Here is a 25,663-nt window from a genome sequence, read left to right on the forward strand (position 1 = left end):
GCTGTGTCTAGAGACAATGGACTTACAGAAACATCTGCATGAATTCTAAACTGAGGTAGCATTTGGGAAAACCCACTTAATCTTTATTTTTCTGTAAGGCATGGTTTTAGCTTTTAAAAAAATCTTAATGCAAAGTAAAAATCTACATTAATAGATGTTCCATTCCTTGTTTACTTAAAAGGAGAGTGTCTATTATGGCACCAAGGGTCTAAAAGAGAATAACTGAATCAATTTAAAAGCAAGGTTTATGCTCATTTCTTTTACTGCTGTTTCTATAGCAATAGCATAAAATTACCTGTTTTGGTCTGTGATGCTCTTGGTACTAGAGTATTAGTCATTTCAACACCTTTTTTTTCCCTTTTAATTGAAATAAGGTAACAAAAGAACAGGGAGTAGCTTTGAATGTGGCAACACTTGGCTGTAGCTAACATTTTTTAGATATAAGAAGATGGCAGGTGCAAAGCATAATCCACAGTGGTGACAACTCTTCCACATGATCATATGTTTAAACATCTATGTGCTTCTCTCACCTCCTCTGAAAGAGGAGCATCAGCTGATTCTAAATTTCAAAGCATTTTAACCTACAAATGACAAGGGCCTATTTGATTTTGCAGAAAGTCTATAAAAAGCAACCTTTGGTTTCACTAATACACCACATTATTTTTAAAGACAACTGCATTTATTTTTTATTATTATCTTTAAATTTTTTAACATTTATTTTTTATTTTTGAGAGACAGAGCATGAGCAGGGGAGGGGCAGAGATCAGGAGACACAGACTCTGAAGCAGGCTCCAGGCTCTGAGGTGTCAGCACAGAGCCCAATGCAGGGCTCAAACCCATGAACTGTGAGATCATGACCTGAGCCGAAGTTGGATGCTTAACCTGAGCCACCCAGGCGCCCCAAGGCAACTGTATTTATAATGGGCACTCTCCACTTAGGATTCATTCAACAAGGTGCACCTCAACATCTAAGCAGTTAACAGATGAAAAGTGGTTTGAGTGTTGGCAGGGGAAGGAAAGCTAGGAAACACCTGATTCTGGAAGGAGGCGAATGTGGAAGTCAAAACACGCAAAGAAAGGGAGGAGGATCAAGGAAAACCGGAAGGTAAAAGTGGTTGTGAAAGAATGCTGCCGACACATGGGTCACTGCTTGCAGGCCTGACGACACCGTCACCCTTCCCGAAGGAGGGAAAGCAGCAGCACTGGCAGAGGAGAGCTGTGTGTGTTATAAGGGCCATTACTGTCATCACCTGGCATCTCCAAAGGGCAACTGGAGTGAGCACAGGCCATGGGAGCAGGCCAGGTTAGCTTTAAATCCTGGTCACTATCTGTGAAACTTGAACAAGTAATTGTCAGAGCATTCATTTCTTCATCTGTAAAATGGGGCTAATAATACCTCACTTGCAAGGTTCTTGTGAAAACAGGAGGCTAGCCCTCTTTATGCCATCTGTTGCTATGCCCAACCCCTGCTGGTACTTAAATTGGACCAAAATACCTGAATTAGTCTTTCTCAGCTAGACATGCTCATGTTGCATGTATGAACACCTACAATCAGAATTAAAAGAGGTGAAACAGTTGAAGCAAATGTTTTTCATAAGCAACAGTAATCAGGAAGTATGGAGTAACTTCTAAAAGGTGACAGCAGCCATCTTGGCAAGCACTAGCGTAAGTCCTGACTGTGGCCAGGAACCTACATCGTGCTTGGGGCTGGGATACTGGCCCTGTGGGGATCCCGTGTGTCACAAACAGTGACCATATGGCAAGACTGTGGGGATGTAAAAAAATCTGGACATTGATTATTCCCTTGTAAAAGTTTTATAGCTCTTCTGTCAGATATTTGGGGTGGTAAAGGCATGGCCGTGGATGTTACTGGAGTTACTGGAGGATGTCCTTCCTGGAGTTACTGCAGCCCAAGAGGAGAGGGTCTGGAAACTGGTGAGAGAGCACCAAGGCCTGCACAGCCCTTCGTTCTGGCCTAGAATAGGGAGAGACCAGCAGAACACAGAAAACAGAGGGACACAAGGCAGATTCACAAGGACCCCTACGGCCACCTTCCTACCCTTCAGGTTTTCACAATCCTCATACCATCTCTGACTCCCCCACTCTCTCGCATTCTAATATTGTACCAACCCTGACCTTCACACTCCCATCTTCTTTCTGAGCTTCAGAAGCCAAAGGCTTTTTTCCCTGTCCCTGATTTGTCAGGTTGCAAATCTCAACTAAAAGCAATCTAATTGCCTCATAGTTGACAGCTACCCAGATGTATGAATGTTAAGAAAAATCGTTAACTGAAACAAGGCAACATGGGGGAGATATTTCTGAACTTGGGACTTCCTGGCACTTCTAATGCAGGGGTTCTCATGACCACATTTTGAGAAACATGGCTGACTTCACTGGAAAAGCACTCCTTGGGCTTTCAATTCTTTTCAATCCCTACCTCTTTTTGGCTACCCTCTGAAATATCCACTCTATTCCTAGGTCCTAATGCATTCTTGCTGTATTATTTAAGCTTAACCTTAACCAGGGTTCTTTATTATTCTGCTCATGGTGGTGAGGCTATGATTTGTCAGATGCCTTATGCCAGGGCTCAAGCTTTAGAAGTTACTACCCAATGAGGTCCCAAAGGGCTTGCTTCTTTGGAGCCAGAGGCAGGACTGGATGGTATGAACCTTCAAATAAGGAGAATTATAAAACTTCCAATTCAAGTGAAGGCAGTGTGGGAGAAGAGAATAGGCTTTTCAGACTATCTGAACACAAATCGTGATTCTTCCATTTATTAGCTATAGCGCTTTGGGCAAATTAGGGCTCTCTCTTCTCAATGTCCTCATCTTAGGACATCTTAGGAATAAAAGTAGGCTCTATCTACCTTGTAGAATTGCTATGGGGATCAGATGTGATAATGTATGGAAAATGCTTAGCATAGTCTAAATAAGGCATATCTGTGCTTTATGTGTTAACTGTGAATTGACTAAGTTTTGCTCATATTCCAGATCTTTAAGGTTATAACAAAGCATTTCTCCAAGTGTTTGAGCAAAATCAAAGCTCCTGAGAAATGAGCCACTCTTGATCATCCACCTTTGTACAAAAAGAGGATGGCTCTTGGTATGACAAGAATACAATCTGGGTTCTGAATGTCTGTAAGAGAATGTCAACTCAGTCTGGTATCTACAGTACATTGATCTTACCTGAAGCACCAGCACTGAATGTCAGCACTTATGCACGTGTCAAAAAATTTGGCTATGAACTGACTGAATCTAGCACTTGCCAAAGGCTTGCTTGAGATGTCTGATGTTCCGAACCATATTATATTTCCCCCGCTAAAGAAATGCCTTCACAAAGTTGAGATTTAATGTTTCGTCCTCAGGTTTTTTTTTTTCTTTTTTTTTTTATGGAGAATCAATATAAGAAAAATCCATTTGAAGAAAACTTTATGTCTTTTGCAGAAATCATATCCCGGATGGCAAATAGGTTTCATCTTACGTGCCAACATCAAATGACTGGTAGTGACTGGAGTGCTCTGTTAAGAAGGATTGTAAGGTTGCCATGATCGATTAGCATGGTCTGCTGGGGACACCAGCGAGGAGGTGTGGTGCCTCTGTGATACATCTACCCACGTTCCCACTGCCACAGCTGAGGGCACGGCTCACTGTGCAACATGCTGTACCTTGTAGGAGCACCTCCTCACTGTACATGTCCCATAGGCTGCTCACCACTGGGTCTTTGCACTGTGAATCCCTCTGTCAAGCTGCCCTCCTCCCACAATCAAGTAGCCCTCAGAACTTGAAGAAAAGGTTACCTAAAAGTTACTGAAGTGGACTCACAAAGGGTAAGATTTGAAGACAGGATGCTTCTCAAATCAAGGTCTTAGAGAGCAGGGCAAGGAAATCTAGTGGAGGCTAGACACTATGAATGAAACTTAAGCCTGATTAGTGGTTATTAAGAACACAAAGATGAAAGAAGAGGGTTTGAACAGAAGAAGGAGAGTCAGTAGGAGGGAAAAAACACATTTGGAGAAAAATGTTCTGACCATGGGCCATTAGGGCAATGATAGTATTTCAGACAGCTCAAAATGACAAATCATTGCAGTGTGTTTTAAAGAATTCTTTACCAGAACCATTTTAGTGATATTAAATTGTTTAAGTGGCCATCTGTGGAATAGTGCAGCAACCAGGTGGGTTTATGGACCAGTCTGGAACATCCATTAAAATAGCTACACGTGCTGCATGAAAGCTGTTTGTGACTTTCCTTTGCCAATCACAAATATGGTTAATTCCACCTTGGTAGTCATTTTAATTTTCTATAGGTTACTTAAAGCAGAAGGAATGTGGGTGCACTAAATTGTTTCCAATTTAATAAAGAATCTATTTTTTAAAAGCACAAAAGCCACAATTTTAGTTAACAGTTTTAGAACTTATGGTTCAGTTTTAAATCTTTTCTATTTGAAAGATTTACACAACAAAATCAGAGCAAAACATCATAATGGATAAACATAAAAGAGACTGTCTATTCTTATTCTACTCAAAAATTTGCTTACTGGAAATAAAAAATCAAATATTTTATTATCTAAGCCTAATAACAATCACCACAACACACTAAAATAGAAGTTATTGCTTATAAATGTCAAGAATGATAGTAATAATAATAAACACTTATACAGGGCTTACTCTGTGCCAGCTGCTGTTCTGAGTTCTTTACATTACATTGTAATCTTCAAACAAACCCATGGGGTGTGTCTTATTCTTTCCACTCTATAGATGAAGAAACTGAGGCACAGGGACAGTAAGCAACTTGCCTAAGATCACGTGGCTAGTGAGTGTGCGAACCAGGTTTCAACTCTAGGCAGTCTGGTTCTAGCATCTGTCCTCTAAACCACTACGACGCACAACCTCCCCACCTTTGGTCCAGAAATCCCATTTAACCCCTGTGTAAGGCATGATAGGAGGGGTGGGCTCGGGCTATTTTTGAGCTTCATGCCTCTCAGTGTTCCTTTAGTCCCCATGATTACTGTTTAAAGAAAAGGAAAGGATGCTTATGAATTTGGTTGGTAGGAAAGGAAGAATCCAGTTGGCAGGAAAAGCTGGTGACAGGATTCCATCTTGTTTATTAAAATCAGATCTTTTCTACTCACGTGAAAAGCCCAAAAGAACTTCTCCTGCACTCAACCATCAATAATTGCTACTGGCTTCCTATTTCTTCAATTTATGGTGACACCGTATTTGTCAGACATCCCTGAGCGATCACTGGTTTTTGAACTGTGAACTAGCTTAGTGATGAGAGCACAGCTTCTGAATTAGTTTCTGATAAATTTCACCAGAGGGGATGGGAATAATTATCACCCTTTGCCCCACCACCCTCAAACCACATGTCGACCAACAGAAAATGCAGGGTGCGGAATCGTCACACTGTGAAGATAGATGTAGCCTAATGACATGGAAAGAGATGCCAAATCGTTTTCAACTTTAGACGGGCCAGCCTTGCAAGATTTAATTAGCTTACAGTTGAGAAGTAATTTGAAGCTTCAAATTATAGTTATTTAGAGACTCTTGAATTGCTCATCCTTTCACTTTATAAAACTACAATATGAGGCAGACTTCCATGGAAAAAATGATTAGAATAATAATAATAAAAAAATCCCTACCGAGAGGCAATAAAAGGAGTGGGAAGAATCAAGCTTGGGAGCCAGGCAGCCCTGGGTTACAGCCCCACAGGTGCAATGCTGGGCTATTCATGAACTTCTCTGAGACTGTGTTCTCATCTATAAATTATCATTTGTCTTATGATGCTGTGTGAGCTACAGGGATTTGGTAAAATGCCTGGCATATGTTAACGTTCAATAAATTTTGGTGTACTTAACACTGTTCCTATTCTCAGTTTATACTAACTCTGAAATCTTCTCTGAGAGTCTCCGTTTCTGAAATCCACTGCTCCTTCCTCTTCACCTCTCCTTGTGCTTTCGGAAATCCATCATCACTGGCCTCACTGCGACAGCCTCTTAATTTGGCTCACGCCTTCTAGTTTTCCTCTCAGCATCTTAACACATCTGTAGAAAGACAACCACCAGTGTTATCTTCCTAATTTACAAACACGATGAACCCCTTGCTACAGAATAAAATCTGAAAACCTGTGCCTACTTCTCTGCCTTCATCTGCCATCATTCTTCACTCACTCCTATTTCTCTAGCCAAACCAAAATACCAGTGGGATCCCCTGTACATGTGTCTGCTTTGGGGCCTTTCACTTGTTCTACAGCAACTTTTGGAAACATCATCCACTCTATCAAGTATCTAACTCTAACAGCAAAGAGGAGACCTGGAGATTACTTGCAGACTCCACAGAAATTACACACACTTCTGTAAGCATTTCTCCTACCATTCTATATTATATTTGTTCTATATCATTCTCTTTGATAGACTATGAACTCCCTAAAGAAAAACACTGTATCTTTTAAAAAAAAAGTTAAAAGTTTGTATTGTATTTTAATATGTATATTATCGAACAACTTTGAGATCCCATATCTGTAACAATGACCTTCCACAAATCTCTAGTTTGGCACAAAGAGACTCCAAATATGAAAAATGTTTCCACAGGACCATGTATTGAACAGAAGGGAAACACATTCATATCCACTGCCTGGACATCAGTGCTGCAGGTCAGCAGGGGCCTTGGTCCTTGAAGGAGGGTGAGGCTGCCATTGGGGCAGCAGCCATCTTGTTCTCCTGGCTCAGGGAACTTTTCTTAGTTCACCAAAGACCTGGGTTGAGCTGTCTGCTTGTGCAGCACTGACTGAAGAACTGGTGGTGGAAAGAGAGTGCCCCCTGGCCTGTCCCTTAATGAGGGGGACTTGGCAGGAAGGGGGGCAGGAGGATGAGGGCCTGAGAAGGATCCCTTTTCCAGGGGATGGAAGAAGTGGAGGCAGTTTGCCCATGACAGGGGGTATTTGTGCCTTGAAATGAGGAATGATCACTTGCTAGCTAAAGAGTTGGTGTCTCCAAGCCTTCCAGTTGCCTTTTCCTCCTTTCCAGGTAGTCAATGAGCAGGTTCAACTCATTACCATACACTTTCCCTCAGTCAACAGGAAGAGAAGGTGCTGAATGCGTGAAGGGACAGAGTAGCTGGTAAGGTGCCTGCAGTGCAATTCCAGCATGTTCCTGCTGCTCCCGTTCAGAGAAAAATCTCCTGTATTCTTTAGCCACAGCACAGGGCATCTTCCAGGAGCATATGACAATGTACTAGGGACAAGAAAAAGCTTTTGATACACTCATGAAGCATAATTACGGTGCAAGAGGAATGCAAAATGGGGACCCATCATCTTTAACTTCCTGGAGTGCTCGTGTAAGACTTGATTCAGAGGAGAGGTGCATCATTTCCACCATAAGGCCGTGATCCTGCAACCAACGACCTAGGATGGTTACGTGTTATTCCCTCTGTTCACTGTTGATAGAAACAATAACACAATTGATCTGAAGGCCTCTTTTGATCATGTTCTCTTTGAACCACTTGATTAAAAGTACTGGGAAGGCCCTTCTTTCTGAGTGTCCCTGCCACTGACATCACCAGAATGGACTGGTATCACTCATGGTTGTCTTTGTTCCTTTTTGAATACTCAGCCACATTCTACAGTAATTCTTTAATGCTTAGCATGTCTTTACCCTCCTTTAAGCAGCCCTCTTGGGGAAAATAAGAAATTAGCAGAATAGGTTTACATGGCCTGCTGCTTTTAGCTACTGAAGATCTTCCATATTGTCCCCTGTGAAGCCTGGCCGATGAAGACATCTTAAGTCCTGAGATCACACAGCTGGTAAGCAGCACAGTACTGATTAGCTGCAAAAACTCTATCTGTGGAAGAGTAACAAAACCCACATGTAAAGATCAGCCTGCTAGGACTCCCCAAAAGTATCAAGACATTGTATATTCTCTATCTTTGTACCTCCAGGATCTAGAACAGTGTGTCTACAATCTTATATAGTACATGTTGAATAGATATTAAATGAGAGAACCTCTAAACAGCTTTCTTCAATTAGTTCACTCTCATCTTTCAGTTGGCCTATCAATCATTAGCCATTATTACGTTTCTATATTTTTGGCTAATGATTATTCTTCCTTTATTAGAAAGTAAAGGATTCTATCAGTAATGTGGATTGAGCTAATGAATATTTTCTGCCTGCTACAAACACATAAGTTTGAAAAAAATGAAGTTTAAATGATAAGAGTATGTTGTTGATGAGGCATTAAATGAAGAGGAAATACAAGCCACAGCTGACCAACAACCAGTTGATGTCAAAGTGTGTGGGGAGCAGGGGGAGGAGAGGAAAGGAGATCTGTCCTAAATAAATACAAGGATCAGATCCTAATATGTGTGTGTATGCATATAAAATTATGGGCAGAGGTCCCAGGACTGTAACACTATGTGGGGACAGCTTACCTAAGATGAGAAGCTAGACCTGAGATTCCTGCATAAAACCAGACCCAGAAATGAGTGTCCCCCTCCATGACACAGGTAAGACACTCTTTCATTGCTCCAGGCAAAAAAAAAGCTGGTCTCTAGCCAGGCTCCAGGGTTGAGGAAAAGTCTACTATGAGAAATCAAAACCCCAAACTAAAGCCATGTATGCGAATTTAGTCTGAGTTTAAACTACCCTTATGGCAAGGAAATTCCAAGCTTAAGAAAGACATTTAAAAACTGGTCCTATCTCGGTGAAAAAGCTGGAAGCCAAAAGCCTTGAGGTAGACAGAAGAGAATGCAAAGCTTTTCCAGAGGTAAAACACACCTCAATGAAGACAAACCCACTTTCCAAAGTCACTTACCAGTGTAAGGAAGGAGGGAGGGAGAGTCAGCAGATGTAAGAAACAGAAGGAACAGCTTCTTTAGAAAGCTATTAGAGCTATTAGAGCAATAGGAAAACCACTATAAAATAAGTATTATTTAAAACCACAATAAAATAGGATATCATAAACAATAGATTTGAAAAAATACCAAAACTTTTAAAAAGTTTATTTCATTAAAAAAAAAAAAAAAAGGACTGGGAAAACTACATATTAGCTATAGCTAAGGAATAGTGATCTGAGGAAATTACCCCAAATGGAGAGATGCAAGAAGAAACGATGAGATGGGAGGGGTGCAAATGAAGTGAAAGGTATCTAAGGTGCTTGCTTTGTAAGGGGATGGGCTAGTGACTTTCAACTTTGTTAAGGTCAATATACAGGTTACAAATTTATAAATGTAAAGGTTATAATCCCCAAAAGAATACAAATGGAACCTACAACTTCCAAACTAGCTAAGGTTAAACAAGTACTACATACAAAAACTTGATTTGGATCTAAATGTATAGCCTTAAATTATTATCAAAGAAGTGAGATTAAGATTAATAAGTTAAACATTCAACTCAAGAAATCAGGAAAATAATATATTCACAAAGTAGAAAGAAGGTAAAAATTAAGAGAATAACTAAAATAGAACCTTTAGAGTATCAACTAAAGCAAAAATCGGATTCTTTGAAGAGACTAATAGAAAACTTCTGGAAAAATTGGTTAAGAAAAGTATATATTAGAAATAAAATATAATATTAACATTGTACAGATATGGTAGAGAAAAAACTACATATATATTCCTCTATATCTCTCTCTATAAAAAAACTCATACAACTTTTATAGCCCTCTTATATTAAATTTAAAACAAAGTGACACTTTTCTAGAATGGAAATATTAAAATTGACTCAAGAAAAAAATAGGAAAGCTAAAAATACCTGTAACCATTAAACAACTTGTACTGAAGTTCAAAAATCCATACGCCAAAAAGCACCAGGTCCAGATATTTTAAAGACAAGTTCTAATCAAACATTCAAAGAACTCAATCCATACTGAGATGAGAAAAAAGAGTAAACGCTCCCCAACTTAATTTATCAAATTTGACCTTATATAAGAATGGAAAGAAAAAAATTATAAATTAGTCTAATTAATAAACATATATTTAGAATTCCTAAAAAAATAGAAAATGTATAGCAATGTATAGCAATATCTAGCAATATCTAGCAATGTATAGAACGTCTAAGATGATCAACAGGGGTTATCTCAAGAATGGAAAGATATTTCCACATGAGAATATCTTTGATGAAATCCATGACATTATCAGATTAAGATGAAAAACATGATCAATTCGACAGAGGGAGAAAAAACAGCATTCAATAAAATTCAATACTCATTACTGATAACAAGCCTTAGCAAACTAGGAAAATAAACACATTAATCTGTGATTGAGTTTTATTTTAAAGCTTGTATCAGTCAGGATGGGTTAGGTTATAATAATAAATAACCCTTAAATCTCAGAAGCTTAATGTAAAAGCAAAAGATCATATTTTGTTCACGCAAGTCCCACGGAGTACCAAGATGTTCCATTTAACTCTAGTAACTCAAGTACCCAGGATGGTATGTTCTTCCCTAACCACCAGGGCACTGAAATGGGAACATGGTGACTGGAACACTAATTTCTTTTCTTTTTAAATTTTTTTTAGTGTTTATTTTTGAGAGAGACAGCGCACAAGCGGGCGTGGGGCAGAGAGACAGCGGGAGACACAGAATCTGAAGCAGGTTCCAGGCTCTGACCTGTCAGCAGAGAGCCCAATGCGGGACTTGAACTCATGAACCGTGAGATCATGAGCTGAGCTGAAGTCAGATGCTTAACCGACTGAGCCACCCAGGCGCCCCTGGCACACTAATTCCTAAAGCTTCTTCTTAAAGTGACCATGTCACTTCTGTTCATCTTTACTGGTAAAACAAATCATAGGTCCAACCTAATAAAAGGGTAAGGGTGAGAAAGTGAAATTCTACCATATATCTGGAAGGAAAACTATAATATTCGGAAACAATCCCAATGACTATCTGGGTTATATATTTGAAATATACATAAATATTTGCTCTTCATCCTTGATTCCTGACACAGAGCTCCTAAAACCCTTGGAACTTCCTGACAGAAGTGATAGATTTTTTTTTTTTAATTCCATAACACACTTTCAACCTTACCTTAGTCTATGCTAATAAGGTGGTTCTTGATGGGTCCCTAGATACTCCAAACTAGGGGCTGGTTGCCAGAGAAACCAGTCATGTGATTAAAAGGTTGGAATGTTCAACCACCAACAGCCAACAATTAATCAAATGTGCCTACGTAATTAGGAACTCTCATGTAACCCCTAAATAGTGGGGTTAAGAGATCAGGGTTGGTAAAGACATCAAGGTGCTGGGAGGGTATGGGCTCTGGAAGCTCAGCACCCCTTTATCCCATACCTTGACATATGCAGCTCTCCATGGTGGTTCCTGAGTTGTATGTTTCATAATAAAACAGTTGTAGTAACTCTAACACTTTCTGTCATGAGTTCTGAGTCATTTTAGCAATTATTGAACTTGAGTGTTAAGGAAACCTCTGGGGGTGGGGAGGTGTCTCTGACTATTGGTCAGAATTATGAGTAGCCAGGGTGCTCTATTGCAATGAGTGTCCAAAGTGTGGGAGGTCTCGAGGGACTGAGCCTTTAACCCGTGGGGTCTAACACTAACTGGGAGCTTGTGTCAGAACTGAATTTAACCACTGAGCACCCAGTGGTGTTGAAGAATCTGAGACTGTCACATACAGCCCACCCCCCCCACCCCACAAAAAACCCCACAAATTAAAAGCATGGCAGATGATTATTATATATACCAGAGTTGAGAACTATTGCATTCAATTATTAACTATTGTATTTCTGTACTTTCATTTGATCCTGAAAGGAAAATATCACTGTACAATATTTACTTTTCAGTTTCCTTTCCTTTCTTTTTCTAAACTGTTATTGATCATTCAAACAACACTTGCTGGGGTGCCTGGGTAGCGTAGTCAGTTAAGCCGTCCAACTTTGGCTCAGGTTGGGATCTTGCAGTTCATGAGTTCAAGTCCTGCATCCCCCACTGGGCTCTGTGCTGACAGCTCAGAGCCTGGAGCCTGCTTCAGATTCTGTGTCTCCCTCTCTTTCTGCCCCTCCCTAGCTTGTGCTCTCTCAAAAAATAAACATTAAAAAAATAAAAATAAAACATTTCCCATTTTTGTAAGATATTATGTGCAAATGGAAGCCTGAAGAAAAAAATAATAATTTGCCAAGAACATCAATGCCCATGGTTCCAAATGTTATTTTGACATCTTCTGCCAGAAGCTGTCATAAACTTTTCAGACAGAAGATATTCCTAAAATATTTACATTCTGTGCTTTTTTTAAAAAACCATTTTTTCCAACTTAGATACCAGGAGATGACATTAATATATCACATTTTAAAAAGACTCAATATAAAATTAGCGATAAACTGCACAAGTAAAGGAAAATCATAGATGAAAGGTCAGTGAACATTTTAAAGTCTTTCATCACTCAAATCAACAAAAAATTGAAATTTGTATCATGTTTATTTATTTTTTTATTATGAAATTTATGGTCAAATTGGTTTCCATACAACACATTTTTTCCTTTCATAGATTTACTGTTACTAAAATTGAGACTAGTTAAAAAAATCTAGCTGATGATGTAGAAGACACACAGAATCCAGGTCATTCAATCGTAATTGGCTCTAGATCTGCAATACTAACAGTAGCACATCTTATGAAAAGAAGGCAAGTATATAGAACTAAGACAGCAAGGAAGCCAAAGCACTGAGTAAGAACATGCTGTTTTTAGAATTTTTGCTAATGATGATTACATTTTAAATTCTTCCTAGAGTTTCACTAGATACAGCATTACTCACATCCTGTCTTTAAGAGGTATTCAGTATTACTGAAGTATGGAAAGAGGACACTGTAAGTAGTTCATGACCAAAGTTTTCAAGATTCATTAATGAATTTTTCTAGACATTTCTCACTCAAGGAAGATAAAATTTTGTAACAGAAATCTGTTACACGACAAATCTTTAAATATTAACTTAAAAACAAAAAAGCAATGTTTGACTTGCACACTACTTTCAATAAAATTAGCCAGAACTCAGTTTTCACTTCACAAGAAGATGATCACTTTTCAACAATGGAAGTAAATTCATTTCCATAATTTACATGAAATTTTCAAATAGCAGTAGGATTTTGGAGCCAAGAAAAAATTTAATTAATGCTGACCATATAGGGCTTCATTGGGTAAGGATAAGAAATGAACAATTTATTGATTCATTTTTAGCAAAGCACAAGGAAAGGCATGAGATATAGCAGAAATGGAAAGAATTACGACCTCTGAGAAAGGTGTTCGTCAGGAGTTTCAAAACTAGCTAATCATGTGGATAATGTATAAAAAATTACAGTAAATGAAAGTAATTTGTATCGAGAAAAACTCTCAGTGGAATTAAATGCCTGAGAGGTGCCTGCAGTGAGCTGATGGATAGCATGTAATAAAGTCAGGAGCAAATGGAATGCATTTTGTGCTCTGACAATGCCTTGGGAACTCTGAACTGCAGCCCTAATCAACCCTCAGAGAGGTCCTGGGAGGATGTGGTAGCTGATGAAGAAATTAGCAACTCCAAAGAGGCAGAAAGACTGACACAGTAAATCAAAGCAGAAATGACCGTTTTTCGGGGGCAGTCATTTCTGTATTCTTCCACTACAGGTTATAAATAGCTGGAGAAAAGACAGTATCTACCACTACCGATGAGCTCATTGCAATGTCCAGTCCTAGGTACTGCACATCAGTTTCCCAGCTGCCAGAATGCTCTTCCCAGCCCTCCACAGGGCTTGCCCATTACTGTCCTTTGGGTCTCTATTCAAATATTACTTCCTGAGGGGTGCTTATCCTGACCACTTTTCCTAAAGCAGACCTTTTTGTGTGCCTTCTTATTATTCTGTATTTACACCATAAACATCTACTTTTTTATTTTATTTTTTAAAACACAGTTTTCTTTCCTGCCTCCTCTAATGTAATATAAACTTCAGGAGGGCAGGGATTTTATCTGCCTGATCACTGAAAATATTCTCAGCACCTAGAATCACTCTTGACACATAGTGGGCACTAATACATATTAAATAAATAAATAGCAAAAACACTAAAAATATGTTTTCTAGATACACAATCACAAGTGAATGAATGAATAAAGTCTCTTTGCAAAGGAAGGCATTTATAATATTTTCTATACCTTTTGGTCTATACTGTATAAAGTCTGATTGTGTCCCACATCCTCAACAATTTATAGACATTCCCTAAGAAACAAATACTCATCAGTTCCCCCAGAAGAAATAGCAACAGTTACTTTACAAAAGCTAAGAGCTCCCTGCTGTTGGCAGCAGCATATTACTAATGCAGAAATATTAATGATATTTCATTATGGATAGCATCTGCTTTAGGCTGCACAGCACCAAGCATGCCAACTTAAATGTTGTGGAGGCTGAGTAAAATAGTTCCAGCTAACGAAGTTGACAGTGACATCTTCGTGACTCAGAAAACAGATATACCCATCTCCACCCAGACTTCTTCAGCAGTGACCTCTGATAGAAGCTCAGTGACAAACTGCTCACTTCCTAGGAACCCCAGGATGTCCTCTAAGGGCTGAATATGAAAAGGCAAGTTCAATAAATATTCACTGAATATTAAATATTCTTTAATGTTTAATTTTTTTTAATGTTTATCTATTTTGAGAAGGAGAGAGACAGAGTACAAGCAGGGGAAGAGTGGAGAGAGAGGGAGATGCAGAACTGGGAGCAGGCTCCAGACTCTGAGCTGTCAGCACAGAGCCCTACACAAGATTCGAGCCCATGAACTGCAAGATCATGACTGGAGCCACAGTCAGATGCATAATCGACCGAGCCACCCAGGCACCCCAAATGCTTAAATCATTCATTCATTTTTTTAAAAAAAATTTGTTTTAATGTTTATTCATTTTTGAGAGAGACAGAGTGTGAGTTGGGGAGGGAGGGAGAGAGAGAGGCAGACACAGAATCCAAAGCAGGCACTGGGCTCTGAGCTGTCAGCACAGAGCCTGATGCGGGACTTGAACTCACAAACTGTGAGATCATGACCTGAGCCGAAGTCGGGTGCTTAACCGACTGAGCCATCCAGGTGCCCCTCATTCATTCATTTTAAATGAATAAATTACACTCTCCCAGAATAATATCCTTGACTTAGATTACTTACTTTCATAAAAGTAAATTAGGTTTCAACACAATTATTCTAGACAAGTTGGCAAAATATAGAAATTTCAAGTAGGTTCAAAATTCAGCTTGGTTGACTTAGTAACATCACTGCTGCTAAACAGTAACATCACTGTTGCTTAGTAAGCAAACTAAGTTATCGAGTTTTAAAGGAAGTCACATAATGCTTGTTGCAACCCTGTGAAATGGGTTAGCAGGGCTATCTCCGTTTCACCAATAAGGAACCTGAGGCACAGAGAAGTTAAATGATGTGCCTGGAGTCTCATGCCCAGCAAACGGCAAAGCCAGGATTCAGACTCAGACAGTCCGGTTCTGGATGTGTGCTGTTAATCATTAATCTAACCAGTGTTATTCCCAGGTGCTTGCCTGCAAGCATATTTGTTACCAGTCCATGACCAGTGAAGTACCGAAACTGAGAGTAAGTATTCAGAAACTTACATAGCAATCTGACACTGTTATGACACCCCAGTATGTGATCACTGGACTCCTCTTGTTGGACAGGGTACAGACCAGATTAGGAGTTGTCAAAGGCATGTATGTGAATGGCATGTGGCCCTAACTATGCACCAGTAATATGTTGGTATTAGATGAACAGGAAATTCAACAACAACAACAATGAAACACCTCTACTTTAAATAGTTTGAGAAGCTCTCATTAATGCTGACCTCATTTGAATTCTCAGATTATCCCATCTCAGATGGAAAAGAATACTGGGGATATCACTTTTTGCCTGCCTCCATCAGACAACAAAGAACGATTCACTCAAGTTTGCATTTACAAATTTAGTATGTATTTTAAAGACGACATTATATAAAAGCATTTCAATCTGAAATATATGAATAATCTGTGCCCTTTACTGTAAGAAAATATAATGCTTAGTCATTTAAGGTATATAAGAAAATACCTACAAAAACACCCATCTAGAACTTTAAGCTTTCAGTTCTACTCTCAAAAAGAAAGCCTTCATAAAATGCTAAATACAATAAAAAATATTTAACTTACAATTTTTTTTAATGAGACACACACCCCTTACCCTACAAAATCAGTTTTTCAGAATCTAATTCCTTTTTTCAGATTTAAGATAATTTGGAAAGTGATTTAAATCAGATCAGAAACCATAAGGAATGAAACTTGAGGCAGTAATTTTCCATTTGATTGAGGAAATCAAAATATGTCTAAAATAATACAGTGATATTGAATATATCTACCTTCATGGAGGAAAAAATGATACATTGATACATAGTGATTATCAACATAAATGACACATATACCTTAAAAGACTTTTTTCCCTTTTAATGGAACTCTTCCTAAAATGCCATAAAACTTCTTTGTAAAAGTGCATTCTAGACATGATTCGGAAAACTTTTGCTAAGGCTTTTAAGCTCTGAAACAGAGACCCAATATGTTGTGATTAACTGAGATACGGTAAACTGTTTCCTCCCAATTCTGGCCTTAGAATACTGCTAGGCTCCCAAATCTCTTGTCCAGGTACCCTCCTGGTGAATTTTTTTAATGTTTTTTTTTTTTTTTTGAGGGAGAGAGCACGAGTGGAGCAGGTGCAGAGAGAGAGGGGGACAGAGGATCCAGAGTGAGCTCTGCGCTGACAGCAGAGAGCCTGATGCGGGGATCAAACTCAGGAACCGAACCGTGAGATCGTGACCTTGAGCCAAAGTTGGATGCTCAATCTACTGAGCCGCCCAGGTGCCCAGTAAATTTCTAAGGGGACACTTGCACTTGCCTCCACCATTTTTTCCTACACTTTCATTTTCAAAATCTGTCTTCCTAGGTAACTATAGAGAGAAAAGAACAATAGCGAAGAAATGCACACACAGACACACGCCACCCTCACACTGGCTTTGAGTCTCTGAGCTTACTTTACACACAATTCCAAATCAGTGGAATCTGCCTTTTCTTAAAGCATGCAGAGCTCTCCCGGGTCACAGGCCTTTTTCTGCCTGCTTCTGAGATTCATTACAGATGGCTGAGGCTGGGAGCTAGATGGCTAGAGAAGTGGGGCATTACTTGATCTTCTATCATTCTGATAAGAATTCTATGAGGCAGAGAGAAGGCATATGCCATTATCCTCATTTTTTTTTAAATGGAGAAACTGCAGCATACAAAGAAAGTTAAGTAACTTGCCCAAGGCACCAAGCAAATTAGTGTCAGAGAATTCAGCTCTTTAAAACCCCTGCTCTTCTCATCAGATAACAATAGTGCCTTTCCTCTCCTCCAATACTTCTCACACATATTTTATTCAAGTTCGATATATATCTAAATTGTACTTTGTGTATATGCACTTCCAGACACCTCAACCAAATCATCAAATTATAATTTCCTATTATGTTTTCTTTGAAATGTCAGCTTTTGAAATGATACCCATAAATCTTTCAAACATGAAATTAGTAGGAAGAGAAGAGAAAGGATGATTGGAAGCAAAAAATAAGAACAGTTTCGATGACTTTGCTTGGGTAAAGAACTGAAAGATTAAAAAAAAAAGACAAAAAAAAAAAAAAAAAAAGCCCGGGGTGGGGAAGAAGGTTCTTTTTGATGGAGTGGTTTGCCTCTTTGCTTCTTTCTGCAGTAGGTGGAGCTATGGTACTATTCTTTAGGGTTACAGGAAGACTATCAGTGAAAAATAATCCAATTCGTTCCTAGGATAGCCATTTTCTTTTGCATTTTCAAATAGTACTTTTCTGTTTTTGAACATTTTTCCTCCATGCCCTGAGACTTCAGGCTGCTCTGCCTACATCCCTCTCTTTTCTGGAATGACAGAGAGTTACCACCTTCACTGCATATCCTTATGATGTCGTTTTTAGGAGGATATTGGGAGATAGGGTTGCACAAAGCAGCCTGCTTCCCGCCCTCCTCTCCCTCCCCTTCCCCCCCCCCCCCCTTCCATCACTCAAAAGGTTTCCTCTATAATCTATCAAATCTATTTTTTAGCTCAGAAACAGAATGCTCCTGCAGCTGAAAATCTGCCAGAACCACCACTGGCACATGTCTTTTAAATTTTCACATACAACCCCTCATAAAAATACACTACTTATAAAAATTAAAAAGAGAATAAAACAGATTTAATTAAAGATAAGGAATTAAAATCTAAAACTAGACTAAGTTTTAGCCCAGAAAGAAAATAATTCATCCTTAAGAAAGTATATAGGAATCAACAAAGTACCAAAAAAGTGGCCTTTAGGGGCCATGTGTCTGATACTACTATGATGGTTAATTTTATGGATCAACTTGACTGGGGCACAGGATGCCCAGATATCTGGTTAAACATTATTCTGGGTGTGTCTGTGAGGGTGTTTTTGGATGAGATGAACATTTGAATTGGCAGACAGAGTAAAGCTGAGAGCCCTCCTCAGTGTGGGTGGTCTCATGAAATTTATTGGAGTCCTGAGTTGAAGAAAATGCAGAGGAAGGGAGAATTCATTCTCTCTGCCTGACTGATTTAGAGCTGGGACACTCCTCATCTTCTGCCTTTGGACTTGGACTTTGACTTGAAGTTAGACGAGGACTGGAGCTTACTCTGTGTCCTGGCTCTCAGGCATTTGAATTCAGATTGGAACTTTACCATGGGCTCTCCTGGGTCTCCAGCTTGACAACTGCAGATCATGGGACTTCTCAGCCTCCATAACTATATGGGCTAATTCCTTTTTTTTTTTTTTTTTCTGAGAGAGAGAGAGGCACAAGTGAGCAAGGGGCAGAGAGGGGATAGGGAGAACCCCAGGTGGGGCAGAGAGGGAGAGAAAGATAGAGAAGAGGGGCTCACCCAAAGTGGGGCTCATGCTCACCCAATGTGGGACTCGAACTCATGAACTGTGAGATCATGATCTGAGCCAAAGTCAGATGCTTAGCGACTAAGCCACCCAGGTGCCTGCTAACTCCTTATAATAAATCTCTTCATATAGACAACATATACATAATACAAATATACCTATCCATCTCTCTATATAAATTGATTTTGATTCTCTGGGGAACCTAGACTAATACGGTTATGAATTTCATGTTAAGTTGAAATAGTGTTGAGATAATATTAATTTCTTTCTAGGTAACAACACCATACTTGTTTTTTCTGGTAAACAAGAGGCACAGTTTCTAAACTTATTTACATAAATAAATCTCACCTGTAAAAACTCTGCTCGTGTTTTTACACTTGACTCTGTGAATAAATGCTACAATGATGACAAAGGAAAAGGAAGGTATCTCTATGTCTTCCCGCTCTCTGAAAAAGCAAGCTCTAGTCTGCACATGATGACCTACATGTCTATCTTTATCCTCTCACTACTAGAAAAATACAACTTTTACCAAAAACAATGGCTGCTATTTTTCCGTAACTCTGAAGATATTGAGACTATAAATAAATAGGTATACGGGAGCGTCAAATGTACAAAATTCACTGAGTAGGAAATTTATTTACTTACCTTAGGAAGTAGGTAAATAGAGAAGTAAATAGAGAGTCTTTTTTCAGGTTCAGGGAAATAATTAAACAAAGTTACCGAATGCCTACCACATCCTCGGCCAGGGAAACCAGAGGTGTGGTCTGTGGGCCATCTGGTACTGTCTACATGGAAGACACACAGCCAGAGCCAGAATACAAATTGGCTTTACCACCAAGCACACAATTTTTCCCTAATAAGAGTTTCTCACAGAAGAAAGGAGGGTATTGATTTACACTGTGGCACTGTGGCACAAGTTCCTTACCTCACAGTGGATGGTCATTTTGAGTATCATTGTTCTAGGCAATTCTAGGTGTTTTCATATATGTTATTTTGTTACTTATAATACCTAACACTTCTGGAATTCTTATTATGTGCCCAACACTTGCACTAACATTCAACCCTCACAATAACCCTGTGAAATGAGTACTATTATCCCCAACCTATGGGTGAGAAAACTGGTGCCCAAACTTTTCACAGACAGTAAATAGTAAGCTGGGATATAAATGGGGCAGTGTGGGCTCTAGAGCACACTCCTACCACTTCACGATACTGACTCTCTTTGAATCTGAATCCTCATTTCAGTTATGCAGACACGAACTGTCTCCATTTTAGAGCTGAGAGACAAAGCTCCTAGGCTGGGTGCTGCCCAAAGAAGGGCTGTACCTAGTTCATCCCTGCAGGTTCTCTCTGGCAGCCTCTAATGATGTCCCCATGCTTGTAGGCATTGTGCGGAAATGCAGAAGGGTCATGAAACATGGTGTCTACTCTCATGACGCTCATATCCTCATGGAGAAAATACGATCAGTAACTGAACCAAGTATGAGGTGGAAAGGCTTTCCTGCCCTGGGCTCAGAAGAGTGAACGTGAGGACCCACAAGTTCTTTTCAGGACATGTTCCACACCCTAAGCCTTGAAGGTGGACAGGTCTAACCTTGCAGAATTGCAAATGCCCACATTATTTGACAATCTGCCCACCAACGAGATACAGAAAGAGGGACAAATAGGTACCTTTCTCACTAACAATGTCTAGATGGACTTCCTGTGGGGTCTGGCTTCTGCCTTGGGGAAAGGTATGGGAGGCCCAGCAAGAAACTGGACAAGTACAATCCTGCACAAAGTAAGGTCAGGGTGGTATATAAATTCAGCTCTTGAAATATGTGATTGAGAGAATCCAGGATCTCTGAGCAGATGTGACCCATCTAGCAGAAGTTCTAAGGGGCACACTCATTCATCTAACAGAAGTTCTAAGCGGCACACTCAGTGGGTGTTCCACAGAATTGACCTTTCTGTTGTCTGAGTAAAGGAACCAAGGACACTAACTCAAATTTGAAGGCCATTATAACGAGTCTTTGAACTTTGGCAGCTGTGTGTCTCTGGGTGGGCAGCTGTCTAAGGGCAAGTCCTTCAAGGTCACAGCAGAGTATGGGGGTGGTAGAGAATGCTAGCAGCAGTGAAACAGGATCATAAAGTTAGGGAGACTCTTCCCAATACGTGTCTACTGGAATAGTAGAAGGTTAGGAGCAAAGATTTTGAAGTCTGGTAGGCCTGGTTTAAAAGCCCGCTCTGTCTCTTTCAAACAGTGTGACTGTGAACAATTTACCTATCCTCTGTAAACCTCAGCTTATTCATTTGAAAAATGGGAATAATAATATCAGTCTTGAGATGTAAACTATAAGAACATGTAAGATGAGGGGCACCTGGTGGCTCAGTAGGTTAAGCATCAGACTCTTGATTTTGGCTTAGGTCATGATCTCACAGTTGTAAGATCAAGCCCCGTGTTGTGGAGCTTGCTTAAGATTCTCTCTCTCCCTTTCCTTCTGTGCCTCCCCTCCAACCCATGTGAGCATACTCTCTCTCTCCTTCTCCCTCTGTCTCTCTCTCCAAAAAAGATATATGTAAGATGCTTAGAGTAGAAACCTGGCACAAGACTTAACAAAAAAACAATGACATTTAGTAAGTCCTTATTGTATGTCAGGCACCCTTCTAAGCTCTCACACCCATTTACTTATTCATACTCCACAATAGACCTATGAGGCAGCATGGTGCACTGCATTATTATGGACACATATTCCCTACTCTGTTCACCGTGAGAAAATACATCCCTACCCCAATGACTCTAGGGTCAGACGTGGGATAGTCTTTGCCAATGGCTATCACAGATGTGACCCATCTAGCAGCAGTTTTAAGAGGCACCCAGAGGCTCCATCACAATACTGAACTTGATGGCGGCATGACAGCCTGCACCCTGGAATGAAAAAGACAGGTAGAGTAGAGCTGCAGCACACCTGTAGCCTACATGTGCACTGAGCAAGAAATGAATGTGTGTTGTCACAGGCCATGGAGAGTTGGGGATCATTCGGTACTTTTAATATCCTCATTTGCAGCTGATAAAATTGAGGCACAAAGTGGTTAATTCACACAAACTCACAGAGCAGGTGCGCAGTCCAATTCTAAACCACCACTCACTGCCTCTGATCTGGTTACCATCACCATCACTGATGAGGACTCAGACACCAGGGGAGGTTTGTTAACAGCCAGGCCTGGGAGGGAGAGCTTACTGATGGCTAAAGGTGGAGCACAAAGCAGACCAGAAGTGCTGGTGTGTGTCTCATGGAGAGAAGCAAGATCTGTATGTAGAAGAAGAGTGGACGCCAGTGTGAACACAGAATTTGGAAGAGGTGAACAAGATCAGCGGAATGTATGCTTTATATGGTGGAAAATTAGAACCATTGAAGTTTGGGGGACCAGAGAAAAAGCCACAGACTAATAGGCAGCCGAACAGTCTTAAAAAACATGAACGAGAGACTGAGTAAGGAGGCCACTCCAGGCTTGAGACAGGGACCTAGAATAAGGTGGGAGCATCAACAATACCAACAGAGGGGACCAGACGGAAGATGGTTAGTGACTATTTGGAGGTACAAGAGTCACATTTCCACTTACAGTTCTTAAACAAGAAGAGGGAGGAAATGACAGATGGATTCTAAAGTACCAAGTCTGGGGGAATTGCATAATGATGGGACCCAAGCCTGGAAGGTACAGACCTTGCATATTTCTACAGACCCTTGGCCCTCTGATTTTTCTCACTGGATTGTTCCCAGGAAAGGACCACGCTGTGGCCAGTCACTAGAGCCTACTCAGAAGAGGTTTTAACAGGTCTTATCAGAGCTCTGGGTTTTGTACCTAATGGTATTTATTATTTGCAACACCAGAAAATCCAGTCTCTGTAATTTAATTTATAGAACTGTAATTTAATTTAAATTACACCTCTGAAATTTAATATAGAACTACCACGTCTGAATTTTCCTTCTTCGCCTTTTTTCACTGTATGCTACTTATTGCCGCACTGTTGTCCATTTGCAGGAGTTCCCTGTGATGACCAGGAATGGGGTGTAGACAAAGCTACGGGGTGTAGATAAAGGCATGAGGAGAAGAAATGTTTCAGCTTTGAAATGCCAATCAACATTTTTAGCAGCCTGATTGGGAGTCAGAGAAACAGAGCCATGATAATGGTAAAGACACCGATGCTGGTGTTAATTTTTGCAGGAGAGGAAACAATGACCTGATGGTAAGATCTAGAAATAAATCATTATCAAGGTAGACAGGGAGGGACCATGATACCTGACAGATCTGAGAATGCTGATGGAGGAAACTGGAAACATATCAGGGCCTGTCAGTTCACGAGACAGCCAGGACTCAGGGAGAGTCCAGGAAGATGTGAGAGGTGTGTGTGGGGGAGGTGCAGACCAACAGAAATGGAGACACAAGAACAGATGGCAAACTGGAGGGCGTGCTCTGAAGAACAGAGCAGAATGCTGTGTCCCTACAAAAAGGAAGGCCCATTTGGGGAGCTTCTGGAACAGAGCTCGTGGGATACCATCTGGGGTGGGGCTTAGGTGAATAACATACGGAAAATACCATGTTTTGAACTAAAACTGAGGGCACTGAGGAGATACTCAGCCAGGAAAGGATGTCACCCATGGAGAGAGGTAAACTGGATGATGTGAACCTGATGGGGAAAAATGGAGAAATCCAGACTTAAATTAGAGGATGAAAGGGAAGAATTCATCTATTAATTCTAAAAGGCTTAAACAATTAAGTGTTACTAAAACTAGGATGCAGATTGGAATCAAATAAATAAGAGAAAGAGTCATTTTTAAAAAATGTTTATTTATTTATTTTGAGAGACAGGGGAGAAAGAGCATGCACACATGAGAGAGAGTAGGGGAGGGGCAGAGGGAGAGGGAGACAGAGAATCCTAAGCAGGATCTGTTCTAACAGCAAATGGACGCGGGGCCTGACCCCTTGAACCGTGAGATCATGACCTGGGCCGATACCAAGAGTCGGTTGCTTAACTGACTGTGCCACCCAGGTGCCCCAAAATAGTCAATTCAAAGGCCTGAAGCTTGCTGAATGGAAACACAAGAAAAGGAAAGAGAAGACCTAGAATCTAAATCAATGTTAAAATAACTAACACAGCACGGTAAGTTACACTTAATCTCGACACTTCATATCTGAAGTCTCTTTGGTAGCACAGTAAAAACAGAGCCTTGTATACTGCCTCTCTGTGACAATGTGGATCAACAAGAAGACACAATGCAAGAAAACAAAGGGGGTAGTAACCCTGATGATTGTGGGTTTGGCCTTTGAAGAAGAAAGTCTTCCTCAAATCTCTCAAAAGCAGAGAACCAGCCAGGCACCACCTCCAATGCAGGGTGGTCTTAGGGAGGAAGGGGGAGCTCCTAAGGTTACTATCTGATCTCATAGGAGTTAGAGGCTCCCCAAGCCCACTGCCAAAGAGTGTAGCTGGAGGGAAAGGACAGAAAGGTGACCTGTGCTAAAGACAGGATTCTAAAACCGAGAACTCTCTAAATAGAAAGGTGAACTACTAAACAAGGCTATAACTTTTGGCATTTTAAAACACCCACAGGATACTGAAATGCCATGTGATTGGCCACTATCTTAACCATTGCCTAGGAGACACAACAATGCAATTAAAAGCATATGGACTGTGAGAGCTTGAAATAACTGAGTTGGGGTCCCACTTCTTAGCCTGCTGAGATGCCTTGGGAAAGATAGTCTTAGAACCTCAGTTCCCTCATCTATAAAAGACAACTAGTAATGACCTTTTACTCCAGAGTATTTGAGATGATGCTACCAGGAGTACCTGTCATACTTATGTGCTAAATAAACATTAGCTCCCTTTCTAAGGGATATGTGGTCCAAACCCAGGGGTCACACCTCCAATTTCTAAAGTCATTGGGAAAAATGAATGTTTCTTAACAATGTATTTTATATCCATGAGTAAATGGTGTTATGGGAGAAAAGCTAGTGTAAGTATTTTTAAATGGGAAATCATTCACTCAACAAATTTTGTTGAGCAACTAAAATGTGCTAGGCACTATATATGGTTAATTAAAATCTTATTCAAAAATTGAAAAAAATCTACTTAATTTATGTATTAAGAACTATCATTGATGATGCTATAGTTTTGATTATAAGAAATACTGAAGTGTATCCTGGACACCTTAAGGGGAAAGAAAAACAATACAAGCTACTGACAAATTAACACCATAGAGAGTACTGCTGAATTTTACATTCTATTATTCCTACTCTCAACCATAAGTCTGATATACTTGGGATGGTCTCTAGGTGTAGTGAGGGATGCCAGATCAATGTCCTTGGGCTTATCAATTGGGATTGGTTCTTTTTTTCTTCATCTTTCTCCCTTAGTCAAGTGGCTGATACTTAAAGTTTATATGAAAAGGAGAGTACTAGGAATCTTCTTTTAATAGGAACTAACATTTGTACAGCTTAAAAAGCACTTTCTTTTTGTCATCAAACTTAATCCTCACATATTAAGTAGGCATTTTCTCCTTTTCCATATAAAAAAGCCGGAGCTCCTAGAAAATTAAATCACTTGCCCAAGGTCTTGGTTAATGGCAAAGCTGTAAGATATCCAGGATTCCTGACTGAAAATTCTGTGTTCTTTTCCTGTGGTTATATGATGAATCAAAAGACCTATTCTGTAAGCATTTCAAGAGTTTGGAGGGGGTGGGAAATGCAGTGACTATCCATGCTAAAAATGCACTACAG

At 40.0% G+C, this 25,663-nt stretch overlaps 1 protein-coding gene across 14 annotated transcripts in view; it reads right to left on the reverse strand.

The window, feature by feature from the left end:
* CFAP20DC (CFAP20 domain containing) overlaps positions 1-25,663 on the reverse strand; it is a 246,424-nt gene that overhangs the window by 183,331 nt on the left and 37,430 nt on the right. For 2 of the 14 annotated variants that reach the window (XM_047849401.1, XM_047849402.1), the window contains 2 exons: positions 7,649-7,835; positions 5,883-6,040 (listed from right to left, as the gene is read on the reverse strand). The exons of 11 other annotated variants lie outside the window; for them this stretch is intronic. The gene's annotated coding sequence lies outside the window, so the exon portion shown is untranslated. The remainder of the gene's footprint in view (positions 1-5,882; positions 6,041-7,648; positions 7,836-25,663) is intronic. One more of the 14 variants, XM_047849400.1, reaches the window with a different exon arrangement.

This window comes from Prionailurus viverrinus, chromosome A2 (assembly GCF_022837055.1).
Source record: "Prionailurus viverrinus isolate Anna chromosome A2, UM_Priviv_1.0, whole genome shotgun sequence".
In the NCBI taxonomy this organism is placed as follows: Eukaryota; Metazoa; Chordata; class Mammalia; order Carnivora; family Felidae; genus Prionailurus; species Prionailurus viverrinus.